Source organism: Lissotriton helveticus, chromosome 3_1, assembly GCF_964261635.1.
Source record: "Lissotriton helveticus chromosome 3_1, aLisHel1.1, whole genome shotgun sequence".
Taxonomy (NCBI): domain Eukaryota; kingdom Metazoa; phylum Chordata; class Amphibia; order Caudata; family Salamandridae; genus Lissotriton; species Lissotriton helveticus.
The window spans coordinates 524,759,901-524,785,296 of NC_136061.1; positions in this window are offsets into that span (position 1 = coordinate 524,759,901).

A 25,396-nucleotide genomic window follows, 5' to 3' on the forward strand; every position below is an offset into this window, starting at 1 on the left:
GGGTGGGTCGGGTCTTGCAGGATAGTTTATTTTTGTTAGGGATATAAATAATTATTACTTTCAACTTAAACATAGCATACGTGTTTTTACTGCAGTTGAGGCTGGAGGGGGGGTTAACTGTAAGTTTTTTTTCCTAAAATTTAAGTGGCTTCTTGATTCAAATTGTGTTAGTAATTGCCCAAATGTTTACAAAAGTAAGTGCCTCTCACAGAGTTAGTGAATTCAATTGTCCTAGGACTTTACTAGTACTACCGCCAGTCTCTCGTCTCTCATACTACTCCATTATTCTTCCTCCCCCCAAACGCTTATCTTACCTGTAATTCGTGTTTGAAATTAGGGCTAGGCACAGGGCTGGCTGCATGGCAAATGGCGATTAAGGTTGGCAATCCTTGGCGGTTGAAATGGCATCATTGCGGTGGTACTAGCGGTGGTACACAGTGGCAGTTGTAGCATATGAAAAAAAATTAATTGAAACCTTGATTGGCTTTAGCGGAGCATTAGAACGGTGCAATAGATACTATAGCACGTGACAGTACACTAGAACAGTGCCAAAATGTAGCCTTACAAATGCTAAAGTATTGAAAGTATAACTACTACTTGCGTGGAATTTGACATTGGCTACTACTACAAGAAATAGTACTGAAGGTGAAGGACACAGCAGCATAATCATTTGCCACGTGTAGGAGGAGGATGTTCTTCAAGATCAATCCAGTTGATGGCGCCCATGAAAATCTGCTTTGATTTGCCAATAGTCATGGGTCTGTGTCAAGCTGAGTAAGAATATATCCTAAGATTCCTTCACCAGCCTTGAAATGTAATTCATTTTCAGTTGCTATGACCTTATCCTTCCCAGCAAGTGTGTGGAATATTGCTGTCATTTACTCACACATCAATGAAAACCACACAGCCCGGGGGAAGAGGGTTAGGGTTTGGAAATTGGATGGGAATGGGGTTTTTTGGGAAAGTTTTGTTGAAAGAGGAAAAAAAACACAGCATGGCCAAACAACAAATGAAGATAAACAAATCTTTGGATACGAAGATATCCATAAATATTTTAAGGGACATAAAGGAAGTGCATGCACTACTGCAGGCATGAAGTTGATTGCTAAATGGATGGTTAGGTTACTTAAACTAAGTAGTACTTTCTAATGAATGAAAGAATGCGACAGTACAAGGCTGCAGTAATTATGCATTTTCACTTGCCTATCTCTGCACTCAGAGAAACAATGTGTTCATTAAATTAGTTTGAAAAATAGCAAAGTAAAACTATACAATGGCTGGAGGGATGAATTTAGAAGCAGAGAGCAAAGAAATGCAGAGTCAAACTCATCGAAGTTCACAGCAATAACATTACTTAAAAGATAAGTAGGAATGAATGGATACTGTTACTGTATGTTGTTGTACTTGTCCTGCTGAATTTGGGAAGTTGCATGCAGCAAGCCATTCCTCTTATTTGCGGTACTCCTCCGTTCCATCTGACGCTTCGTCGATCAATGTTGGTGACCAGAAGACACCCTGTCCACTGCCTGCCTGGCGGATGCTGAATTGTGGGTCGCTAATGTGAAGCCTGACTTCATCCTTTTTTCCTTTGCACAGGGTGAAAGCTGCCCTGTAAATGTTGATGGAAAAACAGGAAGTGATATTAAAACACCACTGAGACAAAAATATAAGGTACGTACGCTGTGTAGTGCAAAAACTCACACTTTCAGTTTCAGAATCGACAGTACAATAGTTTCGAAAGGGCATACTCTGAGTCTCCTTTTGAAGGATAAATAAGTATGAGCAAATTTTCCGGATCTTTCCCTTCAAGCTAGGTGTAGTGTGTAAACTACGATTTTAGAACAAAATTAGACCTTCCCAGCAGTGCTCCCAGACCCTTAAACACGGACGCTAAAATGTAGAATACCCCCAATCAGACCCCAAAAACGTGCGATACTGCTACCTGTCTGAGGCCTACTGGAAAATGGTGACAAAACGTACTTTGAAAGTAAAGTAGGCCAAAATCCCCCGTATTGGATGGTCTTCAAACCACTTGCAACCAAAATTAGACATTTCTCGACAAGTGCTCCAAGAGTAGACCCCAGAACCCAGTTGTCAAAATCTCGAACACCCCCAAACACATGCAATAATGCTAACCCTAACGAGCCCTAAATTAAAAATAGTGTCAAACGCTTTCTTCAACTAGGCCCTAACTCCCCTTTGCCACCATGGATATTCTCCAAACCACTTGCAATCAAAAGTATCCATACCCAGCGTTGCTCCAAGACCCCCCAACCACCCCCCAAACACCAGGAACCCCCCCCAAGCAGGCCCCTGAAAACACGAAAGTGAGAGAAAACTCTGTAAAGTGAAAAACTTTTTCACCACGGATTTTCTCCAAAACACTTTTATCCGGTATTAGACCTTCCCAGCAATGCCCCCAGACCCATCAACCCAGGCGGAAACAAGTTTAACACCCCCAAACAGCCAAAAAGCAAAACCTTAAAAAGTGAGACTTAGCAAATTTCGGGCCTACCTGGAATTCAGTCCGAATGCGATGTGCAGCTAGGTCCTAACTCCCCTTTTCCACCATGGATTTCCTGAAAAACAAATGCAATCAACATTAGACTGTACCAGCAGTGCTCCCAGACCCCAAAACCCACCCACAAAAACCTAGAAGCCCCCCAAACAGCACCCCAAAGACAAGCAAGTGAGCAAAAACGCAAACACTTTTTCACCTCCGATTTTCTCAAAACCACTTTTATAAGGTATTAGATCTTCCTAGCAATGTCCCCAGACCCGTCAACCCAGGAGGAAACAAGTTTAACACCCCCAAACAGCCAAAAAGCAAAAATACAAAAATGGGGACATTTTTAGGCACATTTCTAAAATCACTCCATGCATGCTCTGCAGCTAGGCCCTAACTCCCCTTTACCACCATGGATTTTCTTCAAACCACGTGAAATCAAAAGTATCCATACCCAGCGTTGCTCCAAGCCCCCCCAAACCCCCCAAACACCAGGAACCCCCCCAGGGAGGTCCCCGAAAACACGAAAGTGGGCGAAAACTCTAAAAAGCTACAAACTTTTTCACCATGTATTTTATCCAAAACACTTTTATCCGGTATTAGACCTTCCTAGCAATGCCCCCAGACCCGTCAGCCCAGGCAGAAACAAGTTTAACACCCCCAAACAGCCAAAAAGCAAAAATACAAAAATGGGGACTTAGAAATTTTTAGCCACATTTCCAAAATCACTCCACGCGCGCTCTGCAGCTAGGCCCTAACTCCCCTTTGTCACCATGGATTTTCTTCAAACCACTTGCAATCAAAACTATCCATACCCAGCATTGCTCCAAGCCCCCCCAAGCCCCCTCAAACACCAGAAAGCGAAACCTTAAAAAGTGAGACTTAGCAAATATCGGGCCTACCTGGAATTCAGTCCAGATGCGCTGTTCAACTAGGCCCTAACTCCCCTTTTCCACCATGGATTTCCTCAAAAACAAATGCAATCAACATTAGCCTGTGCCAGCAGTGCTCCCAGACTCCAAAAACCCACCCACAAAAACCTAGAAATAATCAGCACCCCAAAGACAAGCAAGTGAGCAAAAACGCAAAAAACTTTTTCACCTCCGATTTTCTCCAAACCACTTTTATCCGGTATTAGACCTTCCCAGCAATGCCCCCAGACCCGTCAACCCAGGCGAAAACAAGTAGAAGACCCCCAAACAGCCAAAAAGCAAAAATACAAAAAGGAAAATAAGATGAAGACAGTGCTGATGATGGACTTGTTGTGATTAGGCGATTAGAGTTTTGTTGTGGCAAGAGTAGCAAAACAAAGAAAGACACACAGGAATAAAAGTGAATAAGTACGGAAAAAAGGAAGACATTTTCAGGCCTTGGTGTCAGGGAAGCAGAGCTCGTCCTCAAAGTCTATGAATTGAGACGGGATTAGGTCTGGTGACCGAGAAGAACTTCCGTTGGCGTCCTCTTCTTCCTGCGTGCATTCACGTATTTTGTAATCGGGTGGTATGAAGTGCTCTTTCATCTTGATTATTTTTAACCTCTCCACATTTTTGGGCAAAAGGCGGGTACTTTTTGAAGTAACAATGGCACCAGCAGCACTGAAAACACATTCAGAAGACACGCTTGCGAGTGGGCAAGACAAATAATTTAGAGCCAGGTTGGTGATCAGTCGCCATACAGAGCTTTTTGTATACCAATATCCCAATGGGTTCTCATTATTACAGACCTCTGTTGGGTCATCCAGATAGGCCTGCACCACGACTCAAGGTTCTCCAAGGTGGATCCACTTTGCGTACCATCTGTGACCTTTGCATCAGTGGACCGAGCAAACCCTTGCTGAGTTAGCCAATCCCCTTCCGACAATATTTGTTTGCGGCCTGGTGCAGGTGAGGATGATGATACGGTTGCTGGTGTCGTTAACGGCTGTGAGGGAAAATGACTCCCTTCGGCCACGGATTGAGAAGTGGAACTTGACGCCAGATGGCCTGCTGATTCAGTTGTATTTGTGCTGCCTCCTTGAAGGTTCTGCCGCTCTTTTTTGAACTGAGTGGCTGACACAGCTAGCCAATGTTTGTACTTTGAAACATCTGCTTCATCAAAAGGAATGAATGCTTTGCTAGCCACTGCCTTTTTGTACCGTGGATCCAGAATAGTGGCACAAATGTAATGTTGTTCTGTACGTATCTTTGTAAGCCTTTCATTGCGAAGTAGGCTCCTTAATAACTTCTCTGCCAAATCATATGCTTCTCGCTTTTCACCATCATCTCGGAACGTTGAAGACACCTCCTTCAGTTGGTGCTCTAGCATGCGCAACAATGGGATAGCTTTGCTCAAAGAACAATCCTCCCTGCTGACTTCACGCGTGAAGAGCTCAAAAGGACGAAGCATGTCTGTCAGGCTTGCAATTAGCTTCCATTCCTCCAACTCTAGCTTCATCTCTTTGTGAGTAGAACCCAGTTTATAGACATACTCATTTATTACCCCCCACTGCTCAGACAGACGCTCAAGCATGTAAAAGGTTGAGTTACAACGTGTTGCCACCTCCTGGATTAGTCCTTTGACTGGCAGTTTACATTCATGTTGAAGGCTCCTCAGCTGCTTCCGGGCCTTAAAAGAATGGCTGAAATGTGTGCAGATTCTTCGGCAGATGGTCAGTAATTTGATGACTGGCGCTTCTGTTTTCAAGAAGCCTTGCACCACGATGTTAATACTGTGCGCTAAACACGGCACTCTGAAATAGCCACCTTCCTCCATGGCCTTAACTATATTACTGCCATTATCTGTGGAAACATAACCAACTGTGCGATTTCTTGGATGCAGCCATTCATTGACCTTCCTGTTAAACTCCTCCAAAAGGTAAGGTGCAGTTTGAGATTTCTCCATGGCAAACATGCCTACTGTTGCATGTTTGCAAATAGCTTGAAAAACTTCCCCCGTGTCAACATCTTTGTGTTTTAACTGTTTTTCGACCCCTGCAAAAGAGACCCAGTGTGCAATGATGCACATGTAATCAAGGGCTTGGCAACTGGTCCACACGTCTGTTGTCATGTGGATAGTGTGAACAGCACTCTTCAGAATAGCTGCGCCAATCACCTCCAGCACATCTTGATGTAGTGCTGGAACAGCAACCCTGGCAAAATAGGACCAGCTAGGAACCTTCCATTTAGGGCAGACTGTTGCCACCAATTCACGAAAACCCACCCCTACCACGAAAGAGAAAGGGAGAAGGTCCAGCGCTAGCATTTTAGCCAGCTTTGCGTTATACAGACGTACCGTTGGGTGGTTGCGTTCAAATGGCGCATCCGACCAAAACATGCTGCTAATGGTGGGCTGGACCGTTTTACGTGATGATGATGATGATGCATACTTCAAACCAGTTAGGCTCATTGATTTAGTTTTTTGCATTGATGTCTGTACCAGACTCTTAGTGTGCCTCATACATGTTGCAGGGGTAGAGGGTGTGGGCGCTACCACTGCAGTGCTGCTGCCAGGGGTACTAGGTGTACAAGAAAAAATGTCGGTTGGTTCTTGACTTCCCTCCTGCACAATCAGCCCCTCGTCAGCATAAGATGCAATGTCAATGGATACATTTGGATCAGTTCTACTTTGGACTTCCTGGATCTTACTTAGGTGCTCATACCACTGGATAGGGTGGTGTTTTTTGAGAGGACCTCTCTGGCCTCCGGTACCATAGTTGGTACCAAGCTTACCCCGACTAACTGATACTTTACAAATCAAACAAACGACCATGTTTTCCACCTTTTTGCTAACAGTAAAGAAGTCCCAAACTGGGGACTGGAGATGTCTGCTGGTGGTGGAGGTGCTACTTTTATTTTCAATGCCAGTTGAAGTGGAGGATGGGCGTGGCTGAATTCATTTCTGTTGTTCACTTACTGCACCACCCCTTGAGGTAATGGAGGTCGAGCGGTATGGAGGTCCCTGCCGGCCCTTCTGACGAGAAAATATGGAAGCTGTAGGTCGTTTTGGTGTTGTAGTTAACTGCGTTGGTGGTGGTACCAGTGCCACACCGCCCATATCCCGCTCAGCATCCATTCGGGCTAGGGTCAAAATGTTTGTCTGCTGCATGCCCGCTGTGGCTGGAGTGACGTCTGTGATGACTGGGTCATCGTCAGACTGTTCATCAGCAGCAGAAGACACCACTTCTTGTTCATCGTCATCAACCATAAGTCGAAGCCTTGCGGGAACCTTCATTTTAGGCTTAGCCACCTTTGTCGGCTCATGGCGTGCCTCACTGTCAGACTGCATTGCTGGGTTCTAATCACGATCAAGGTCATCAGAATGAAGGGGGCTTGAAGATGAACTTGTAGTAGTAGAAGTAGCACCCCTCATTGACCTTTTTCTTGCTGGGGATCTGGATGGCAATGGATCATCCTCAGGAGGAGTGGCTTCCTCGGATGATACCTCCACTTGAATATCAATTTCCTGATGTGCCCCTACTTCTGGATGAACAATCGTTGTAGGCAGTTGTGCCGCTCCATGAACCTCTACTTGTGCCTCTCCTTGTGCATGTACTAGTGCCTCTCCTTGCCCATGTACTTGCGCCTCTCCTTGCCCATGTGCTCGCGCCTCTCCTTGCCCATGTACTTAGGCCTCTCCTTGCCGATGTACTTGCGCCTCTCCTTGCCCATGTACTTGCGCTTGTACTAGTTGCACTTGTGGTTGTCGTTGCGGCTGTGGTTGTTGAACACTCGTCAGCTGAGTTACACCCGGCGTTGATTGGATGGTACTTTCTTGTGATGAGCCAACATCACTGGTCGATGGTGATTGAACAAACAAAGTGGCTGCCTTTGCGGCACTCATAGGCTTGGGCCTAACTTGGCGTGGTGGAACTGAGCCCAATGAAGCGGCGGTGCTGCTTCCAGCTTGGTCCCCTGCGGACACCGCTGCTGCTGCAGGCGCAGTTTTTCTTTCCCAAAAAAGGTGTCGGCGGGCACACCAGTCTCCTTGGTAGGTGGTGCCACTTGCTTCTTCTGCTCCTTCTTACTGGCAGTGGCACTGGCAACTTTTTTCGCTGAGGCGCTACGGCCACCTTTCTTTGGGCCCATCTTCTTCAGATGTCAGAACAGCAGGCCGCAGTTGCACGAGTTGCAGAGTTGTCTTGTCTGTGGCCACACATGACGTCGCGTGACGTTGTGCTACACACACCACTGCAGGACTTCTTCCTGGCACTGGTGGTTCTCTTGTGCACCTAAAAGCAATGGAAGCCAGAGGAACATCAGTTAAACACCCCAAAAAGTCGAAAAACACAAAAAAATTACCACAATCCCATGCCATCCATGCCCTCAATGATGATTCAAGACACCCCACAGAAAGACTAGGCCCATGCAAAACTGAGTACCCCTGGGCATAATGGTTGAAAGCAAGGCACACTTGGTGCAGGCCGGAGCACACTGCCTGGCTTCCAAATGGGTTCTTGATCCCCAGTAACATGGCCAGGCCCTGCCTGCACCAGGCCTCAAAGTGCCCCCCACCCACATGGTCAGGCCACAACAACACCCCCAAAACTCGAAAAACACACAGAAATCACCACAATCCAATGCCATCCATGCCCTCAATGATGTTTAAATTCAGGACACCCCACAGAAAGACTTGGTCCATGCACCACTGAGTACCCCTGGGCATAATGGATGAAAGCAATGCAAAATGGGTGCAGGCCTGAGCACAGTGCCTGGCTTCAAAATGGGTCATTGACCCCCAGCCACATGGCCAGGACCTGCCTGGACCAGCCCTCACAATGGCCCCCACCCACATGGCCAGGCCCCAACAGCACCCAGCAATTCGAAAAACACACACAAATCACCACAATCCAATGCCATCCGTGCCCTCAATGATGTTTAAATTCAAGACACCCCAGAGAAAGACTTGGTCCATGCACCACTGAGTACCCCTGGGCATAATGGATGAAAGCAAGGCAAAATGGGTGCAGGCCTGAGCACAGTGCCTGGCTTCAAAATGCGCCCTTGACCCCCAGCCACATGGCCAGGCCCTGCCTGGACCAGCCCTCCAAATGGCCCCCACCCACATGGCCAGGCCCCAACAGCACCAAAAAAGTCGAAAAACACACAAAGAACACCACAATCCAATGCCATCCATGCCTTCAATGATGTTTAAATTCAAGACACCCCACAGAAAGACTAGACCCATGCACCACTGAGTACCCCTGGGCATAATGGTTGAAAGAAAGGCAAACTGGGTGCAGGCCTGAGCACACTGCCTGCCTTCAAAATTGCCCCTTGACCCGCTGAGTTGTTTTTCTCCCGGTTTTGCATGTGCAGCGCCATTTTCAATCTTGCTGCGTGATGGCGTGAGAGTTTTTCGAACGCAATTACGTTGGCTTGCCATATTGCACAGCAAGAGTTTGACAATGCGAGTACGTCATAAAGGCCCGCGATCACGCATCGCTGGAGTAAACAATGCCGAACACGTAGATGCGGCGCGCAGCTGACTTCCGGCGGGAGATTTGAACAGCTCAAGTTCCCGAAATTGCAAAAATTGCAATTCTGCACAAGAAATCCACCACAGGAAACATAAACCTTGTGAAAATGATGATTTTGATCAGAATAACTCCTCAGATTGACATTTGGCTGCACTTTTTGGTGCAGGAGTCCATTTTTTGGGGTGGGGTGGGAGGAAGGAAATGCCCCAGAGTCTCCAACTTCCTGTTCCTGTCCAGCAGACTCCTCCCAGTGCTTTGTCCATGTCCTGGTCATTTTTCATTTGGCTGTGGAGCTGGAAGGATTACTTTTTGTGGCTACTGCTAGATATTTGTATTTGAGGACTTTTTGGACTTTGGAGTTTGGATCACTTTTGGACTTGAGATTTTACAAGTAAGTTGGTGTTGTTTGTTTGGGGCATTGCAGTTGAGGCAACTCCAGTTCTAAAACTTTTTTCACAACTTTAACAAAATATATATTGTGGTGGGTAGCCACAGTATCCAGTAGGCCCAGGGTTAGTCATGGGTGCATGATACAACTGTTTCTGTGATTTTTTTTAACTTAATTCTCATTTATGTCATGGAATTTTAGCTCACTGTTATATGTTGATTTTTTTTGTTAATTTTGGGGTGCCTGTAAAGCCTCACTAGACTGTAGGCCCAGGGGTAGTGAGTGGTGCATGGAACAAGTCTTTCTGTGGGGTGTCTTGAATTTAAACATCATTGAGAGCATGGATGGCATGGGATTGTGGTGATTTTTGAGTGTTTTTCGACTTTGTGGGGTGTTGTTGGGGCCTGGCAATATGGGTGGGGGCCATTTTGAGGCCTGGTAGAGGCCGGGCCTGGCCATGTGGTGGGGTTCAAGGGGCCATTTTGAAGCCAGGCAGTGTGATCAGGCCTGCACCCAGTTTGCCTTGCTTTCATCCATTATGCCCAAGGGTACTCAGTGGTGCATGGACCAAGTCTTTCTGTGGGGTGTCTTGAATTTAAACATCATTTAGGCATGGATGGCATTGGATTCTGGTGATTTTTGTGTGTTTTCCGACTTTTTTGGGTGTTGTTGGGGCCTGGCCATGTGGGTGGGGGCCATTTTGAGCCCTGGTGCAGGCAGGGTCTGGCCATGTGGTGGGGACTCCGAGTCAACGCCGCACGCGCGATATTGTATTTTTCAAGCGCGACCAAGCAAAATAATTCGTAGCTTGCGAATTTGCGGATTATTGGGCAAATTCGCACGATTCGTGGATCGCGAAATCGCCAAAAATCCGCGAATTCGCCCGCAAAACGGATTTTACGCCCACGCTTAAACAAGACCTTCAATGTGCCTGAAATTAATTTATCCGGGTGGTTGGTTTGGCAAACAAATGCGAATGCATGCCAATTGTGCTTTTATAATGTAACACCTAGTTTCGCTTAGACTAGACCGTACCCTCTTTACCCAAATTGGCATCCGGTCACCACATACTCGGTGGATAAATTATGCCAACATTGGTTGGAACATTCCACCTTAGCAACAGTGAAACAACACGTCACACTCTTGTTGAATGATATCAATCTGGCTGATTTCATCTTAGGACCTAGAACGCCTAGGTATAAGAGATTTATTTATGCAGCTTACAATGAAATATGGAAACTTTCGCAGATAGTGGCAGCTCTTCGTCTGCGCCAAATTGATCAAGCCAATTTAGAAAAAGTTCTTGCTGTGGTCGACAATATCATCAATACACTTTCATCACACATTTTTATGTTAGATAATATTGTTTCATCTTTTATTGATATTGTTCAAAGTGATGTATCTGTATTATATTATGATCAAAATCAGTTAGGATATGTTATGCAGTTTGCATAGACGTTACAGACTCTCAAAATGCATAAGGCCCCTTGAGATTATTTGAATACTACTGATTGGTTTTTCTCACTTAATCTTACTGCTAAACAGAGGTTTATGTCCATGAAGGATGCTGCATACACACTGTTGCCTATTGAACAATTGGAGCCTTTGCCGTTCTCAGTAGCGGAAAAGGACTGTGCTGTTTGGTTAATTCATGGGTTTATCTCTCTCCCTTTTTCGCTGCTTCAATTTAAATCATGCATTGAACATTTTCCGATTGGCCATTTTGAACCATTGGGTAGTGCATTTCTACATGAATTGTGGTCACTACCTTTCATTTCCAGATGTCAGCGGGAGGGTAAGGACGTTTTTCTTACAGGGGAGGACTGACAATCCACAGTAGGACATTCCATGGCGCATGTAATGTATCAGCACCGAATCTGGCTTGATTTTTAAAAGGAGTACCAGTACTGTCAATAATTCCTGCTTTCACCTTGCTTACTTACTGCTGTTATCTTATTTTGAACAACCAAGACTGCTGTGGTTTACAGGCAGGAATCCTGTATTTAGTAACAGTGTCACAGCGAGTAACTTGTTGTAGCAATGTGCTTTTCCGCCCCCGCATGGGAGTCTATATAGTTCCATTTGGCCTTTCATTCCGACTTTGAAAACAAATTTCAGCAAATTGAGGAGGCTCAAGGTGCTATTATTCCAAAAAGAAGTGGCTCTCACTTACGCCCGAGAGACCTTCGAGTTACAGGTGGTTATAACATCTAGCTATATTCAGTCCCTTATGAACACTAACCTTCCATTTCACTTTGGGGAGCTTATACATCAAATATTTAATGTGTCTGACACTAAAAGCCTTGCACATGTTTTTAACCATGTGGGATCTGACCTTCGGTCTTGTAACTTGTTTTCAGCTGAGATTTGGAGTAATACCGGCTTTTATTAATTCTATGTTTTCCAGCGTCTTTGGAGTATTCCCCTTATTACTAGCGTTAGTTGGTGGAATCCTGCTTCTCTGTTCCTGCTGCGCAATGGCTGTTCATCTTGTAGTAATGCACAGACCAGGCCAACTGCAACTGTACAGTGATTGGATCCAACAGGTTTTTGGATGCTTCCCATTAGCAATGCTTGATGTGAGTTATGGATTAACTTTTCACTTTGCCTACTTTACTGGCATGCAACCAGTGTTCTACTGTCGACAATGCCCCTTCTATTGGGCTATGAATGTATGCCTCTCCAATACGTCACGTGTAGTCCCGTATTTTAACCAGTTGATGGGACCCTTAGAGACTCATAACCAGCCTTTTTCTGGGAATGCCCATATGGCGCGTGCAGCAGCATTTGGAGTATTGGCTGCATCGGATATCTGTACGGCTGCACAGAACTTAGTGCATCAGAGTTTCATCAAATATCATGCAAGTTGTGCAGTTATGCTTTTGGAGGCATCTGATTACGAGTAGCACGTCTGTTCCTTCGACTTACTAAATTGGATGGCATTCCTTTTTCTACCAACGTATAGGGATGATCTTTTGGAGAGAACTGCATTCTTAGGTCCACATACTTTGATTGATTCACTACCTCATTCTCAATAACTTTATTATCCCGGAGACAGCACTCTTTCGATAGCCGTAATAAGAAAATTAAATATTTATTTTTATTTTTTCTAATTTGGTTTTTTCAAAAACTTTTAACTCTGCTTGACTTTTGAACTCTGTTGTAGTCCTTTGTCTATGTCCTATGACCTTACCAAGGGGAGGGTGTTATATGGTTCTAAGGGACACTGTCGACATTGCTAAGTTAGCATGAGCTTTCCTGCCATGATGCTGCTTTTGCGCACGTTACTACAGGACTTTGTTTTACAAGACTTTGTTTGTGCCCTTCACATGAGAATGTTCTCCTTTTCGCGTTCTCTGCTAAGTTCTTGGAGTTTAGTCTGAACACGATGTGCAAGGTCGATAAACAATGCCCCTTGTTAATCTGTTCTGGTCAGTCCCTAGCACCTAGTTATAACATGCTAAACACAGCTGCAATGCTGGAGACTCATGCTTTGATATTACAAGGATGCATGTTGTTTTAGCACACACTTGGAGAAAGCCTTTCCAAGGAGCAGTGCTATGCTGTTCCTATGATGTAAACCTTACATCCAGGCTTTACGGTATGGGGTCTTCTGTCAAAGCCCAGAGATCTTCCTGTATATAAACTTCTTCCAGTCAAGGGAAGGGTTGGTAGGTCTTATTGTCCTTTTTCCACTGTCTTTTTATAATGACTTCCCCCTTTTACTCTATGGAATTGTAACAATGCTAACTGTTTTGAGTTTATGGATTTTGCTGCTTGCTGCGAGTAGTGGCTTGTGTACTGTATTGAAGAGCACAATAGTTAAAATAAACATTTTAAACTATTACAGTGACTCTGTCAAATTGTATTGGGACAAGTGTGAGTGAGTGAGCGAAAGGGTATGGCTTGCTACCGCGATTCCTGAGAGACTCGCGAGTGTTGTGTTCTGGGTTGTCTAATCATTTGTAGCTTCGCCAGAACGAATGAGACAATATAGCTAGTCGGTTTTGGGATTTTGTGTACCAAGGTGATAGGTACACCCATATAAACTAAGGTCCTGTTTTCCTGCGCATAGTTCTGTGTATGTGCAGAATCCCTGCAACAAGCCCAGCCCCTACACTTTAGAAAACTACTGAAAATGTATTTTGTAGTACAAATCTTTAATAAATGGCTTATACACATTCTCAGAACTACTGACATCCCAGAAAAACAAGGAGGTGCAATGCAAAAGAACACCATATACAAATAGCCATTGTCTTGTGCACTTTGTGGTACAAATGAGTATTTGGAGGAAGAAGATACAGGCAATTCTAGTGGCCAGAGAACCCTGGTTTCATGGCCCATGTCACTTTGGGGCCAACTCTAGCTACTTACTATTTAGATCACCAGAATCCATCTACATCTCACCCCTCCATCTTATTAAGTTTCCCAATTGTATTAGTGCCAAGAACCCCATGGTGTACGACAACGTTGTAAGTGTTATTAACATGAGATAACTAAACTGACCTGTACTCTAATAAAAGTATAACATTTGAAATGTGCTTACCTATACCACAAACATTTACATTACTAAAAATGTAATCTGTGGTCAAGGTACACTGTTTTTATTAAATGAGATCACCCCACCTCCTATAAAACTCCAACAATACATACACATATATTCTGATATGTGAATTTCATAGATATGTGTACCAGCATTAATTTGCAATCCGATCATATTCCCTCTTACTTTGACATGACTGCCAGACCTTCATAATTTACGTAATTTCATCATCCGAAGTGTATTGCATGTGTCTTTATAGCTCTACTTTTAAATCAACACAGGTTAAGTAAGGATAGGAACCAGGAGTGTGGGATGTTTCCAATTGATTGTCGCTGAGAAGGAGCATGTTCTTTTTTTCTTACATGTTTTCCTTTTATTTGTTGTTTTTGTGTTAGCAGGCCACTTCTGCTGCCTTTAAGCTTGATTGAGCATTATGTCGTCTGTCATGGATAAGTACCAGGCGCGCAACAAAAGATCCTGGCACTGCGTGCATCCTTCGCGGATGTGAGGAGTACTTTCATGGACCTGGGTAGAGAGAGATTGGAGAACCTGTATTCACAATATGCATCTGTGCGAGGCTGTGCAATTTCATAATGATCACATTCAGAATCCAAACCATTTATCTTCTTATTCCGACATTTCAGAATTCACAAAATAAATATTCAAAAATCTATACTCGGATTTGCTTGGTCCAAGTACCTACCTACTTTCTATTGTAGTTTCCGATGCTGTAAGAGTAAACCATTTACTCTGGGGATCCACTGATTGGTTGCACATGGGTGTCAGTAGAAATGGGGTGAAGACACTTAGGTGGTATCACAAGTAGATGCTCATATAAGAGCTGATCACTGACTGTCATCCTGTACATAATTTTTACAAAATCTAAGCACACAGACATTGACACCAGAAAAACGGTATGGGTAAGTTATTCTGTCACACTCAATTGTTTACAAATAGACTGAGGTCTATAGCTCAGGGTGTTAATGCGCCAGCTGCAGAAATCTATGCTGAATGGTAAAACTCAGGTGGTTAATACACTTATAGCAGAGATCTGTGTTTGTTGTAATGATCCCTATTTCCTTTACATGTTTCAAGCTAGTAAACTGGACCACTAAATTATGCAGTGACTGAATACATCTGCACGTTAACTGCTTTGTTTTGATCCGGTATCTCAATCTTTGTTATTTAAGGGTAATAAAATGGCTTGGTTAGATAGTACTAATTACCACTAACAGTAGAAAGTATTCACGTTTTATTGTGTGCTATATCAATGATTGTTAGTCTAACTACACACACATATGTGACTGACATTCCTACAAAGCCTACCAATGAAAAAAGCTTGAGTCAAAATCCCTTTCTTCCTTGGAAACCCACAATGTGACAGCTAAGTGTGCATTTGTTTGCTACTGAATCGGGAAGCACATGTCTAACTGATCTGGTCTGTGACCTCCAGCTGCTTGCAGCAAGACCCTGTACTCGGACAAAAGGAATCAGAGATTGTCCATGAAGTGAGTCATTTACTACCCTTATTCAGTCCTCAGCTCTGCATTATCCGCCATTTTGAGATGAATTTTTCCTCACAAGCTTACAAGTGATTTCTCCTTATGTACTTCCTCTGTGGCTAACGTTTTCCCTCCGGATAGAGCATATTCTTTCCTTTACCAGAGTGTGCAATACATCTTTTTATCACCAGTATTTGTGGTTATGACAAATTCCCTCTCCTGCAATAGACTAGTTGCCTCTCTCTTGAAAATTGGTTTTTAATACTCATTCTCCATTTAGTTTTTTTTATGGAATATTCAACTTCTGGAACTTATTGCATTTGCTTTTTATTTTTTGTTCTTTCAATGGCAATGTCATGCTATAATCGTTATTCCTCTCAGCAAGTCAATTCTTCTGCATTGTCCCTGGAGGATGCCAACCCCTTCAGTGTTCTGCAGGAGAATTTAGAAGATGCACCCAATGACTCGCATTCCACAAAATGCACCTCTCCTCAGACTTCTCGCTCAAACTCCAAATACTGCTAAATTATCCTCTTCATCTGCCTCCACAGGAAAACGAGTTAAAACGAATCCCCCATCGCCTACTAATACACCTTCTTCTGTCTCTATGGAGCTTATACTAGAAGAAATTCACTCACCTAAACCTTACATGGAGTATATACGTTCACTCAAACCCTACATGGCAGACACCAATGCTCGCCTTCAAAGTCTCGAAGACAACTGGTCTCATATGGAGCAAAAAGTTGATCTACTTGAGAAATCCATCACCTCAGTTCAAGTTTTTACTGACCAGTTCCCTATATGCAGAGAGAGATTCAATGTCTTAAAAACCAAGTGGAAAATTTGGAAAATTGAAACAGGCACAATAACCTTTGAATTTACGGTCTTGCAGGGGGTCTTGAATGATCAAACCCAATAACCTTTTTTCATTCTTTCCTACCTCAGCTTCTTGGCCTCCCAAATTCTCCAGTTTTGAACATCCAACGAGCTCTTCACCTGTGTCCACCTTCTCGCACCTCTACTTCTTCCTCTTCAACAGTAAAACATAGAGGTGTTATTTTGTACTTTCTGGAGTATACTGACTTGCTCAAAGTTCTTCAGGCTGCCAAGCTGAAAGGGAAAATCACTTGGAATGGTCCCAATCTCTTTTTTGCACAAGATTACGCCAAAAACACCGCAGATTGTCGTAAAACATTTTTGGACATGAGACCTGCTCTTCGCTCCTTGAATGCTCGCTATGGTTTATTCCACCCATGCCTATTTAAAGTGACTTGTAACAACAAGACAACGAATTATGAAGACACGGCCATACTTCAGCAATTTCTTGACTCTTGTACACATGAATCGATGGAAATTCCCTGTTCATAATTTTTGTGCTTACATTTCTTTTTGTTCTTGATTATGTCCCGTCATGGCATCCTGTCTACACTTCTTCACTTTTGTATTTTGCGTTTGGTGCTCTGTCTTCTATATTTTATATTGTACTCTGTTTCTGTTGTGATTTTCATTTGTTAACATTATTCTCTTGGCTTTTTCTAGTTGCGGTTTTGTGACCCCTTGAGTTATTCATTCTTCCTGTTCACTTGGAGGTCGTTCTCCTTGCACGCGTCATTGTGGTCTCTTCGGTCCAGTGTGCTCATTTCCTCATGTGGTTCTACTACCCCCAGTCTCACTGTTTTCTTGTGGTATGTCCCTTTGTTATTCTTCAATGTCATATGTCAATTTCGAATTACATTTTTGGTCTGTCTTTTCTTCTCTCTTTATTGCTTCTCTTCCTGTTTCTTCCCTTTTTCTTTTCTTCTGTCTGTATTTCTAGGCTACCCATTTCTCTTTTTCTTATAATATCTCTTCTCTTTATCTTTTTCCCGTATTTACTCCTGAATCTATTTTTCTTTTTTATCTTCTCTCTTCTCTTTTCCCTAGGGAATAATGATTTGCAATATTATATTGTTTGTTCAGTCGTTGATTGTATTCTCTTTCACAGTTATTTTTTACCTGTTTTTAGAAGAATTGTGCATGATCTTGTGAGCAACAGAACTCTGAATTATTTTCTTAACTGTTTTAAAATCATTTTTGTTCATGTTCAGTTTCAAAGTTGATATATTGTTGCTTTTGTACTAATTGTGCATGTTCATTTTAACTGTTTTCATTCAGAGTTTTAACTTGGAATGTAAAAGTAGTTAATAATCCTATAAAAAGATAACGCATGTTAACCCACCTAGCTAGATTAAATACTGATATTGCCTTTATTCAAGAAACCCATTTATCAGAGGTTGAAGCAGCTAAACTAAAAAGAGGTTGGGTGAGTCATGTTTTCTCTTCCCCCGCCTTAGGAAAGAAAAATGGCTTATCTATACTATGTCAGTAAAAAACATCAATTTTCAGAAGTTCATGAGGAGAATGATCTTGAGGGTCGTTGGGTACTTGTTAAATTACTTATTGATCTAATTCCCATAGTACTGTTTAATGTCTATGCTCCTGTTAATATTGAAAATATATTTTGGAATCAGATTTTGGATAAACTTGTCATGTTTGATGATGAATATATTATCTTTGGAGGTGACTGTAATCAGGTACTCGACCACATCCTAGATAGGCATTCCTCTGTAAAATTCTCTAACACCAAGATGCACTCATATTTCACTTCTGCCTTACGCCGTGAAGCTTTTACTGACATTTGGAGGCTTTGCAATCCGGCTTACAGGAATATACATGTTATTCTCCCCCTCACAACTCCCAATTTAGAATAGATTATTTTTTCTTCAGTAAACCTCTGTCCCAACTCATCTCTCATTCTGAGATTAGCTCTATCCTGATGTCAGACCATGCCCCAGTTTGTGTAGACTTTGATTTGTTGCCTTTTTCCCCTCATGCTGGTGGATGGCGTTTCAATAATTCACTGCTATCAGACCCTAACTTCACAGGCCAATTCACTTCTTTTACATCTGAATTCTTCTCTATTAATTCTACTTCAATCTTCTCCAGTAATGATTAAGGACTCCTTTAAAGCAGCAGCTAGGGGTTTTATTATAAATTTTGTTTCTCGGAAAAAGATGTTTTTTTAAAACAAACATACCCAGTTACTCGCCAAAATTAAACATCTTGAATATTCTTATTATCGCTCTAACTCTGTAGCCTCTTTAAAGAATCTCATTGAAGCAAAAATAGCTTTTAATAAATCTTCTACTGATGCTGCTTCTTCTTATCTTTTAAGAAGTAGTGCCCGTTACTATGGAGGTCAGAACAAAAAGGGCAAATTACTTGCAAATTATTTAAAGATTCATAGAGAGTGGACTAAAATTGAATCCTTCCTTAACACTGCTGGCGACTCACTATTCAAAGACGATGATGTTCTTAATGAATTTGTCTTCTTTTATAAAAATGTATACACACCGGAGCAACAACCTTCCTCTGATGCACTTTCTTCTTTCTTTCATTCGATTCTAACCCCTCGTGCTCATGATGCGGATTTTACCTCATTCGGATATTAATCTATCTAAAATTAACAATGCTGTGTCAAAATTGAAAAGGGGTAAAGCACCTGGCCCGGATGGTTTTACTATAGAATTCTATGCTCACTTCGCCTCCTTATTACTTCCCCATCTTTTATTACTCTATCAATTGTTTGTAAAGAACGGTTCTTCTTCAGGTTAGTTTCAAGAAGCCGTGATTTGCTTAATCCTCAAGGATAACAAAGATCCCTCTTTCTGAAAAAATTATTGCGCGATTTCTTTGGTTAATTTAGTCTATAAGATATTTGCAAAGATTCTTGCCCTACGCATGGATCCTATCCTACTTGATATTATAGGCCCGGAACAATACGGCTTTGTCAAAGGTTGTTTATCATCCGACAACTCCAGGGTTTTCTTTAATATTCTAAGTAAAGCCTCTTCTCTTAATTATCCTATTGCTGCTATAACATTAGATGCTGAAAAGGCATTCGATAGGATTGGATGGGATTTTATGTTCCAAGCTCTTAAGTGTATTGAGTTTCCTGCTAAATTGATTTCTCTCATTTCGTTATTATATTCAGGACCGCAAGCCTCCTTATTTGTAAATGGGAAATCCTCTGATTACTTTTCTCTTTTTAGAGAAGTTCGTCAAGGCTGCCCCCTATCCCCCATTTTAATTATAATTGCCTTAGAGCCTTTTTTAACAAAGATTCGGCTAGATGACAGAATCTCTGGTTTTAACCTTGATGCTTCACATGTTAAAATGTCAGTCTACGCTGATGACATCCTTCTTTATTGTTCCAACCCCTCCACTTCTCTTCCAGCCTTTCTCTCAAGTTGATACTTTCTCTCAACTATCTGGGTACCGACTTAGGGGCCTATTAGGACGGCGGACGGACTTGCGTCCGTCCGCCAACCCCGAGGTGGAGGGACAGTCCGCAAGGGCAGCGGCGTTCCCTCCATGCCAATTAGGATGTGACCGCCACCCTGGCGATCACTTCCTGTATCTTTAACATTGCGACGGGTGCTGCTTCAAGCAGCACCCGCCAATGTTAAAAATGCATGCATTGCATTTGCATGCACAAAGCGGCAGGCACCCCATGTGCACCCCCACCCCCTTCACCCTGGGGGCCCGCAAGGGCCCCCAGAAGCAAAGGTCCACATGCTTTTCCACGGCGGATAAATGTGAAGTTCTTCCTTTAGATGTTCTTTGCTTAAAACAAGATTTTGTCTCTTCTGGTTTCTCTTGGAAAACTTCTAAAATTAAATACTTAGGCTTATGGTTCTCTCCTACCATCCCAAAACTTTGAAAGAAAATTTTGATCATTTTTCAAAGACTGTGTCTGCATCTATTGATCATTGGCATCCACTGTTTCTCTCCTGGTTGGGTCGCCTAGACTCTATTAAGAAGATGATCTCTTCGCTAATTCTCTATCTTTTATCCGTGATTCCAGTCCATATTCCTGGTTTCTACTTTAATAAAATTGACTCTTTATTCAACAAATTCCTTTGGAAGAATAAATGTCCCCGAATAGCTCTTAATGCTCTCAAAGCCGATAAACTTTCTGGTGGTCTAAAATTTCCTGATTTCAAATCTTATCATTATGCTTTTTCTTTGAAGCAATCTTCTCGCTGGCTCTCTCATGATCAGGATCATAATGTTCATCCTCCAATTTGGTTGACTATTGAGAAATGCTTTATGGCTCTATTTCATTTTAATGAATCTCTTGCTTTCACTAACAATAGTTCTTCTTTTTGCCCTCAAGTGATCTCCCATATGCATAAAATAATAATACCTATCCTTCCACCCTCCTACCCTGCTTTTCCTTCATTAGATCAGCAACCTATTTGGCACAATCACTTATTGCGTATTAAGGGCCGTACCATTTATTGGAAATCTTGGAGATCTAAGAGTTTACTTTAGACTTCTCAACTATTATCTCATAATCTTCCTCTCTCTTTTTCAGATCTTCAATTTAAATTTTCTTTACCTTCTTCCTGTAAACCTCAATATGACTCTCTTCTCCCTCCTCTTTTGCACTATCTTCTTTCCCTGCCACCTAATCCCACTGTTCCCGCCAAATGTTCCAATCTCTTTTCTTTATTGGCTTCTACTACTTTGGCCTCTTCTCTGTATAGGAATTAATTTTTCTCTTCTGACAGACCCAAGAGTAAATGTGAGTTTGCCTTGGAAAAGGATCCTGTAGAATGTTGGTCTAATCCTTTTTGGGACAAATTATGGTTACAAATTCATTAAAAACGTCCAGAGCTGCTAATACCTCTCAGACCCTTTACTGCATCTATAAACGCCTTCTTTTTACTCCTATGAAAGTAGACTCTTTTTCTTCAGACCTCTCCTCAAACTGCTAGTCATGTAATGGTCCTTCAGCCGATTTAAAGCATATGCTTTATTATTGCCCCCCTCTTTCCCGTTTTTGGCGTTTAATTTGGTCCCAAATTAATAAGATTTTCAATATCCAAATTCCTTTTTCCATTTCCAACATCTTTTTGGGCTCCTTGTCATCCTCCTGGCCACACCCTACCCCCATACCCTCATTAACTGATTTGCTGTTAGTGATAGCTCTTCACCTAATTACTTGCAGCCAGGAGTGAGGATGCTCTGAGTGAGCATCACCACGCCTCTCTCATATGGCCTGGTAGTCCCTGAGTCCCCTTTAACCTTTTGGCCCCACAGCCTTTGTACGAATGGGGTCTCCTTCCCTCAAGGCAAGCATTAGGACCACACTGTTTTTGGATTAGGGGGTGTAACCTCAGGTCGTATTTCTTACAAAATTAAAAAACGTTAGTTGTTAACATTATGTACAATCATGCAGAAAGTCCAGATACATTTTTAGACAGATGATGTCACGTGGCTAACCTTAACAAACTCTAATACACACAACACTCCTACCGTAAATCTAACAATGCATATATTCACTTTCTGTGTGTCCCCTCTAGAGCCTACAGCAAGGTCAATGACTGACAGTCTCCAGATACCAGCAAACTACGAAATGACTCCGCCGGAGTAGGCTTGCGCAGGAGTTACAGCTTATCGGATGGATACTTTCCCCCTGACCCCCCACGCCCTGTGCCTTAGACTACATAACGGGGGCCGCAAAATTCAGCCTACTTGCGCCCTGATGCACATGAGCGTGTGAGAGTGGCCTCGGGCCCTCTGGAAAGAGTGACTCTCCCGGACCCCACACCCCGACAGCCTACCTACAGGCTGTCACTGCCCCTGGAGTTACATGGTTCTGACCACTAAGGACCGAAGACAATGCTTACCAATCATGACCTTACTGCCTGACCGGAGACACACACAACTAAATAAGACATTATTACCTGAAATCAAATACCATGCACTGACATTTATTAAACCTAACACATTTCAACTAAATACCTCTGCATTAAAAATCCTGTACTGACGAACTGACGAATATTGACACTTTATAACAAATTCACCAAATCATCATATTTACATTAATTCTATCTCCTGAGATACCTGCGGTGAAAAATACAAAAACAAATCAAAAACATTACTGACAAACACATTGAAAATGCACCAAATCATCAAATTTACATTAATGAAATGAACATTTAAAAGAACAAGCAAATACATTACTGACAAACACATTTAAAATGCCTGCCTTAGGGAATGGTGGGTGGGGAAAATAAATTACGGGCCGCTGGTGGCCCGGGTGCTGTGCCTGTGGGGAGCGAAGGAACAAGAGATTGCTCCACTCCCCACACCCCCTTTTAAGGGGGGGCGTGGGCCCGGCCGGTCTGCACCGGTCGGACCCCAATGCTGGATGCCGGTGTGAACCGGAAGCTTCCGGTTCTTGTCCCGCCGAACAACGCCTATTGGACGCGCAAGGGAGGTGGGAGTGCTCCCACCTCTTCCTTGCCCCCGGGGACCGGTCTGACCATCATAATGGCGGCACACGCTACTTAGCGCTCAGCCTTGCCCATGGGATCCTCCCTTCAGCACCTCCCATTCTGAAAAATGGATGCCCCACTGTGCCCGTAGTTGAAGCTGCCCCTGTGAAGTGCTGCAGCTGGGACAGCCAAACCGTGGACGCACATCGGTGAATAAAAGATAACATTGAAAAGTTGTTGAATGGATACATGTGGGGTGTGTTATACAATGCAATGTTTGCAAACCTTCCAATGTTTAAAAGGATAAATAAAAGCATTACTCTAACCAGCTGCAGCTGATACTTTAAGGGAGAACCTTCAAAAAATATCAACACGTTCACCAAGCAGGCAGATGTGTCCTGGTGCTGTTGATTTGTGCCCCATGAATGCCCTGCACCACAGAGATTGTCTCGGAGGACAGGCTGCAGAAGCAGGAGGTGGAGGAAGCTTTGGTCTCTAAGGGACCCAGTTAACACACCTAAGCAAGGCCAGTGTTGTATAGTGGTTTGGGACCCTAGTGTAATTGTCCCGATTTATGCCCTTATATAGGTATAAAGTATTGTATCTTTTTATAGGCATAGAAATCATAACCATATTAAGACATAGCTCAAGTAGTCCTAATACGGCTTGGCTACTTCCACTAGTTTCGAAAATCTACAACAATTTCTTGGAAAAACCCGCCTTCAGCAGTCAGGGAGTTCCCCCTGCATGAATATTAACTTATCCAAGAACTCAGAGTTTTCAGAGAATTAAGGGGGTCATTAGGATGACGGGCAGACTTAGTCCATCCGCCATCCTATCGGATTCGGGAATGCTCGCCATAAGGGCGGGGGTCCCCTGGGGGATATTAGGATGCACCCGCCACAGTGGCGGGCGCATCCTGCATTTTTAACATTGTGGCGGGTGGTGCTCTCAGCACCCCCGCCACAGTGCTAAAAATACATGTAATGCATTTGCATACACAAAGCGGCAGGCACCGCGCGGTCCCTGCCGCATTGTGTATGCAAATGCAGGGGGGTACCACAGGTGCCCCCCATGTACACCCCCACCTCGCCTTGACCATGGGGGCCCGCAGGGGGCCCCCAAAGTGAAAACCGCCTGCCACGGAAAGGCATCTCCCAAAACACATACGAATATGGATGGCGGTGTCTGATAGACACCGCCACCATATTAAACCTTTTCCGCCCCGGTCGCAAGGCGACCAGGGCGGAAAAGTGGCGATGGTCTTTCCGTCGGCTGCGGTCCTCCATAGTGATATGGCTAAGGGAAATGGGTGGCGGGCGGGTGGCGGGCGGGCAAGGATGTCGGGTGGATCGCCACCACCAGCATGACGGTGGCGATCCGCCCGACATCCTAATGGGCCCCTATGTCTCTAATGACATTATTATGTCCAATCTTACGGCAAACTCTGCACCTTCAAGGTATAAATATGCCCAAACAAACACACAGTGGTTTGGAGCAGTTCGACTATCTACTTGCCCAACGCGCCCTGCTGCAGCAAGTTCCGAAGGAAGCCGACCCTCCAGCTGACACACTGAGAGACGCTGTACTTTTTCCAGCCGAGAAATCCAGCTCTGGTGTTTCCAGGCTATCCTTGCAGGTTGCTGGGAAATCCAGTCCTGAGAGAGAGATACCAGACCTCCTACATTCTAAAACCAAGGTACGGAGCTGATTAGACCCTAAGATAATTCTTGGATTATATTCTTGGCAAAGAATACTGAAACTAAGCTACACCTCACTTACTTTTTCCCTTGTACTAGTCCTAGGTTAGGTACACCAGGGTAGGCGTATTTTAGAAGCACCAGTTGAGTACTTTTAGTCATTATTTATCAATGTATGTATTTTATGTACTATATGGCTTAGAAACCACATCATGCTTTTACAGTATTATTTTATAATACTCTTCGTACTGTACGCATTGTACTTTACAACAAGTATTACGATTGTAGCAGTTCATTTCTTATGCTTGAGAAAGAAGACTGTTCAATAAATACCTTTTATTGAAAACGCCCATCTCCCTATTTCTCTGCACTTCTGGTGAAAGGAAGCATGCACAACTGACTTAGTGAAATAACTATCTATTGTTTCAGCGACTCTAGAGATATATTTCTTATTCTTGGGGAACAAAGTTGTCCTGTTTTAAGCGGTTGTCAGAAACTAATCCCTTTTTTTCATTTGAGAAAGTTTCTAGTGACCTCCGAGCTAGCTGGCACATACACAATTAAGTCTAGTATATTCGGTAGAGACCTAGTCGAAATCAGGCCTATGTCTAAACTACAGGATATACTATTCCTTTTATTTTTTTTTATTTTTTTTATTCAAGATTTTTTCCCCATTTTCTTTATAACATGAGCAGGGCACAATAATTACAGTAAAATAGAACACAAAATCATACATACATATTCAAATATCCATCTAGACAAGTTCTTAGTCTTTTAACAATCAGTACCTAATTTCCATCGAATAAAAGGGCCCCAAATTTGCATGCCCAATTTCTTACCCTTTTTTCCCTTCCTAGCATATATGGCTATTTCCAGTTTTTGAATTGACAATAGTTTGCCTAACCATTGATGATATGATGGAGGGTTAGGATCAAGCCAAGCAGAAGCCACTAACAATCTCATGATCGCCATTGC